The following is a 6,557-nucleotide window of genomic DNA, read 5'->3' on the forward strand; positions in this document are numbered from 1 at the left end:
CATACGGCTAACACTAATTAGAGCTTGGCAACAGTCTCTTGTCCCAGTTAAGTGGCATAGTGTCCCAAATAAAGGAAGGGCCTGCTGGCTATTTTCTTGATTAGTTTTTATTCTTTGACAGTTGTCCCAAATAAGCAGCTGCTCCGATTAATTGATGGAGGAACTCAGTGAGCTGAGCTGCATCAGTGGGAGGAAAGAAATTGTTGACATTTCAGGCCACAAATCTGCACCAGGTGTGAGAATGGAGAGGGGAGATGGCCATTGCCTCTCCACTCCTAGTTCTGATGCTTTACTTTGGCCCAAAACATCAATACTTTCTTTCCTTCCACCAATGCTGCTCAGCCCAGTGATTTCGTCCTGCAGATTGTATGTTGCTGCAGGTGCCTGCACCTGCTGTCTCCTGTTTCTCCAATGAACTCTCCAATGTTAACCGTACCTGTGTATTAAAGAAGTATAATACAAAGCCTACATTAAATCTTTGAGCACTTAAGATAACGAGAATCTAAAAACTTCCTGCTGTAAATGGAATGCAGCAGGCCAGACAGCATCCATAGGAAGAAACACAGTCGACATTTCAGGCCGAGACCCTTCGTCAGGACCCGCCTGAAACGTCGACTGTGCTTCTTCCTATGGATGGTGTCTAGCCTGCTGCGTTCCACCAGCACTTTCTGCGTGTTGCATGAATTTCCAGCATCTGCAGATTTCCTCGTGCTTGTGTTCCTGTTGTAAATGTTTGTTTTGTTTTAGAGGTTAATATCATGTACACAGAGATAAGTATGCCTGTCTTCCAGTGCAGAGGGTTTCTGACCAATGTTATCAGTTGCCCAACAGTCATTCATATTGCAAACAAGAAAAAGTCTGCAGATGCTGGGAATCCGATCAATGCACACAAAATGCTGGAGGAACTCAGCAGGCCAGGCAGCAGCTATGGAAAAGAGTAAACAGTCAAGGTTTCGGGCCAAGACCCTTCATCAGGACAGAAAATGAGAAGTCAGAGTAAGATGGTGAGGGGGAAGGAAGGAAGAGGTACAAAGTGGTAGGTGATAGGTGAAACTAGGAGAGAGGGAGGGTGAAGTAACGAGCTGGGAAGTTGATCGGTGAAAGAGATAAAGGGCCGGAGAAGGGGGAATCTGATAGGAAAGGATAGAAGGCCATGGAAGAAAAGGAAGGGGGAGGAATGCCAGAGGGAGGTGACGGGCTGGTAAGGAGATAAGGTGAGAAAGGGAAATAGGAATGAGGAATGGGGAATGGTGAAGGAGAGGGAGGGGGCAACTACTGGAAGTTGAAGAAATCAATGTCATGCCATCAGGTTGGAAGCTACCCCAAATGGAATATAAGGTGTTCCTCCTCCAACCTGAGTGTGGCCTCATTGTGGCAGTGGAGGAGGCCATTGAGTGACATACCGGAATGCAAATATGAAGTAGAATTAAAATGGGCGGCCACTGGGAGATCCTACTTTTCTGCTGGACAGAGCATAGGTGTTCGGTGAAGCAGTCTCCTAATCTACATTGGGTCTCACCGATATACAGGAGGCCAGACCGGGAGCACTCTCCCTATCGCCTACTACCTAGTAGTTCTTCCTTCCCTCTCCCCACCTTCTTACCCTGACCTCGTCTTTTCTCTCCAGTTCTGATGGAGGGTCTTGGCCCGAACATTGACTGTTAACTCTTTTCCATAGATGCTGCCTGGCCTGCAGAGTTCCTCCAGCATTTTGTGTGGTTTGCAGTCATTCTTATTAACAGGGATTTTCTGTTCTAGGTAATCAGCAGCTTGTTACAGCATGTCATTAACTTTTTAAATGATATTTTTCATATGTATATGTATACTTTTAAACTCTCAAACAAATTTTCAGTTGTCGAGTATAAAAATACTGTTAATTCCTAAGGTTAAAATGTTATCAAAATAAACTGGAAATCTATGTAGAACCAATTTTTTTTTTCTTAATTTCTGGTACTTTTGAATAAAGCAAATGCAGAGGTTATAATTTTAACTGATTCTGAATTGATACCTTATTAGGATACCAAGGGTTAACATTGGAAAACAAATCAAAGTATGTTGAAACCTATTGACTTACTACTATAAGGACAACTTCAGAGTAGTTTTAGAGGTTAGCATGTTTTCACAGGCTTGTGTCTGGAAGCTAGATAAATAATTAACAGATTAGTATTTACAGCAAGGGTGTGACTACAAAAAGTATTTTTGGCAATGGTATTTTTTAACTGTTGTTTATACCCGAGGTTTCTCCCAAATGTCAATGTTATTTGAATGAAAGAACAAATTGGGAGGTACATTTAGTTGACATTTAGGATCTTCGGTCCTGAGTGATGCAATGGAATTTGTGTCTTAAGCTCTAGTTGGCCAAGCTAGAATGAGCTTGCAGTTAAATGTCCAGAACTAAGCCATATTCATAGAATGAGATAATGGGAGTATCGTATAAATGCAGACTTGGTGTAATTACTTTTGTCGAGCAAGGTTAGTGTTCTCAGTATCAATCTCCTTAATGGATCCAGGGTAAATACATTTATTAGTTTAGGTGCCATGATTTCAGTTACACCTAAAATTACAATTTTCAATCTGGCATGATATGATTTAAGATTTGGCCAACACTGGGCTATATTTTACTTAGGGTGTCAAACAAAATAACATTGAAAATTGCCGAAGTAACATAATTTGTCTACATATTAATTTAGAGTCCATCTCTTTAAAATTCAGTTATAATCGGCAGGTATGTCAACGGGTCAGTTCATTACTTTAAATCTAGTTTGTCCTAATACATTGATGGCAGATGCATGTTGATATCTTTAACTAAAGCTTGAGAAAGACAAAAATATCCCGAGGCAAATTCTTTTTTCAAATACATTTGGACATCGTGATTTTATGAATTTAAAATTTCAATATGCTCTGTATAGAGCAAGACTTTTTTTTGTAAATATACAACTACTTTGTTATTGAATTATTTACTAGACTATTTGAAAACTATTTGTAATATAACTTTGACCTTAGTTAAGAAAGATTTACCGTGATGTATTGTGCGTGATGAATGAAGAAAGGTCTTACAGAGGCATATGATAGTCTGTTCCTATCGTCAGTGACCAAACAGGGTTTGCTGTTTGTTTTTGTGTGCATGCATGTTACTGAAAAGCTTATCCAGATCTTCAGATCTCAAATCAACCCTTAAAGGATCGTGTATTTGTGATTTACCCGAGAATCAGAAGTTATCTTAAGTAAAGCAGGTTTCAAAGAGACACAAATACTGCATATATCAGGTATTTACAATGCAATCATACAAAATATTTTGAGGGGTTTTACAATAATCCAGTTGTATTCCTAAAACCTCTTGTTAGCATAGAACACTTCTGCGAACATTTTCAACATAAAAGAAGGTTATTAAATAATGAGTGTTCAGGTACACTTAAATAAAATGGTAATATCTTGTACTAAAATGCTTATTAGAAATAAAGTCATCGGTGATCAAGAATGTGATCCAATTACAAAGTCAATACCAATCATCTAGGTTCCTGGGTGCCTCCTCAAGAATATAACCACCACTCTTCTACATGTAGAGCAACAATCTACTTCTAGATTCTTCCACCAGGCCATCAGACTGATTAATTCACACTGACACAATTGTATTTCTAAGCTATATTGACTGTTCTGTTGTGCATACTATTTGTTACAAATTACTATAAATTGCACGTTGCACAGACACAGAAATCATGTAAAGATATTTACTCCTCATGTATGTGAAGGATGTAAGAAATAAAGTCAATTCAATTCAATTTGATTAGTAAAACATGATAGTTATCCTGATTCTGACTTTGTTCAACGATAGTTCAGAGTGCAAAATGTTTTTTTATTTCTTCCCGCTCCCTGGCTGAAAAATGATGGAACAAATTAATTGTTTTGATTTAGCTGTTGCTCTGACCGAGATTAGCTAATTCAACACAGACCAAACACTAAAATTTGGTTACCCGAAATGTTGGCTATCCATTTCCCCCAACCAACTTGTGTTGCATGACCCATAGTGGTTCTCCATCAATTGGTTTTATGTTCCAGGTTCCAACATCTGCACCTCAGCTAAAATTTGGATTTTCATGAGACAACATATCAAAAAGGAAAAAAAATCAATTGCTTGTATGAGCATGTTCTAAAAAATGATAAGTATCTCACAAATGTGGTGGAATGCTTCTATCATCAAGGGACAGACTTCCTCAAATTTAAAATAAGATTACAGATCAATGATGTCATATTTACATAATTTCCATTCTTAATGGTGCAGTAACCATCCAAACAGGAGATAAAAATCAACACAGTTTCCAAACAGTTTCAATCTCCAACTTAATATCGAGATGAACATGGGTTCCTTCATAAAGTGAATGGAAAAATGCACAATCCAGGTTAGAGGTTTCCTTGCCCACACACGTACAGCCAGACTTGTGATACCTCAGATGATATCTGCGGAATAGGTTACGTGCAATTCACGTTGCAAATATGCATTCAGGCAAGAAAAGTTTAAGAAGTCTGAATTAAAATTTAGTAATTACAAAACTCTTTGTAGAAACAAAAGTGGCAGAGGTGAACATTCAGCTGTTTTGTATTTGGGTTTAAAAGCTCTCTTCTCACCGTTCAACTGTCACATTGGCTCAAGGCAGATACACTCAGTGGCCACTTTATTAGGTACAGGACTGGAACTGAGTGTGGTCTTCTGCTTCAAGGTTTGATGTGTTGTACATTCAGAGGTACTCTTCTGCACACTTGTGGAGGATCTGCGGATGGTGAAACCATCAGAATGTTAGATTCACAAAATGCTGGAAGAACTCAGCGGTTAGGCAGCATCCATGGAAATAAACAGCTGACATTTCGGGCTGAGTCCCTTCTTCAGGACTGGGAAGGAAGATGGAAGACGCCAGAATAAAAAAAAAGTGTGGGGAGGGGAAGGAGGATTAGCTAGTAGGTGATAGGTGAAGCCAGGTGGGTGGGAAGGTAAAGGGCTGGAGAAGAAAGAGTCTGATAGGAGAGGAGAGGGGAAGAGAGTGGAAGAAAGGAAAGGAGGGGCACGGGGGGACGTGATAGACAGGTGAGAAGAGGAGGTAACAGGTCAGAGTGAGGAATAGAAGGAGGAAGTGGAGTGAAAAAATACTGGTAGGAGAAATCAGTGTTCATGCCACCAGCCTGGAGGCTATCTAGACAGAATATGAGAGCGGCAAAAGGGGAGGCCATGGATTGACAGGTCACAATGTTTATGGGGATATGAATTAAAATGACTGGCCATCCAGAAATTCCACTTTTGGTGGAAGGGTGGAGGTGCTAAACAAAGCAGTCTCCCAATTTATGTTGGGTTTAATCAATGTAGAGGAGGCTGCATCGAGAGCACCAGATATAATAGATAACCCCAAAATATTTGCAGGTGAAGCGTTGCCTCATCTGGAAGAAGTGCTTGGAGCCCTGAACGGAGGTAAGGGAGAAGGTGAATGGGTAAGTGTAACATTTCTGTCTCTTGCAGGGATATGTGCCGGGTGGGAGATTAGCAGAAAAGGAATGAATGGACAAGGGAGTCATGGAGGGATTGATCCTTGCGGAAGTGGAGAGTGGGGGGGAGGGGGAGAGGTAGAGATGTGTTTGGTGGTAGGATCCCATTGCAGATGGTAGGAGTTGTGGAGAATGATGTGTTGGATGCAAAGGCTCATGTTCTGGTAGGTGAGAGCAAGTGGAACTCATCCCTGTGAAGGCAATGGAAAGATGGAGTGAGTGTGGATATCTGGGAAATTGAAAAGGTGTGAGGGTAGCATCAATGATGAAGGAAGGGAGATCCGGTTCTTTGAAGAAGGAGGACATCTCTGATGTCCTGGGAAGGAAAGCCCCATCCTAGGAGCAGATGTGGTGCAGTTGGAGGAACGGAGAAAAGGGAATAGCATTTTTACAAGAGACAGGGTGGGAAGAAGTGTTAGAGTGATTCATTTACACTTAAATGACTTTGGCCACCAGACTTCTATTTCACAAAGTACTGTGGATTGAGTCCACAACGATGCGCTTCCTAAAGAGGTGTGAATACCAGATGCTTCTGGCGTCGTAGTTTGACCAGATGCTGTAGTTTCCAAGACAGTATTATTTATACTTTACAAATATTAATTTTCTTCTATGTTAGCTCGTACAATGCCAAATAAATGTATTGTGGATTTAACTTGCATTCCTAAAGGCTGTGGATACCAACCCAGACAAGTTGGCGTTGGAAGGAAAGGATGAATTCTTAAGGTGTGATGCTTATAAGTAGCTTCAAAAGGAAGCATTGTCTACAACTTTTTAAGTAGCGATTGCCTTTGTGTTTAGCATATAAATATCGAGCCCACATTGAGCTAGCAGATCTTTCTACCAAAAGCATCTCCGTCCGTAAGATGCCTGCTTTACCTTGTTGTGTGGAATAAAGAAGCTGCTTTGTATCTACCAGTGACTCTGTCTCTCTGGTGATTTCATCCACGCTACAACAAGAGGTATAGCCAAGATGGCCATGGGAATCAGTATGTTTATGAAAGATATCAGTAGACAGTTTGTCTTCAAAA

The sequence above is a fragment of the Mobula hypostoma genome, chromosome 22, assembly GCF_963921235.1.
Source record: "Mobula hypostoma chromosome 22, sMobHyp1.1, whole genome shotgun sequence".
In the NCBI taxonomy this organism is placed as follows: Eukaryota; Metazoa; Chordata; class Chondrichthyes; order Myliobatiformes; family Myliobatidae; genus Mobula; species Mobula hypostoma.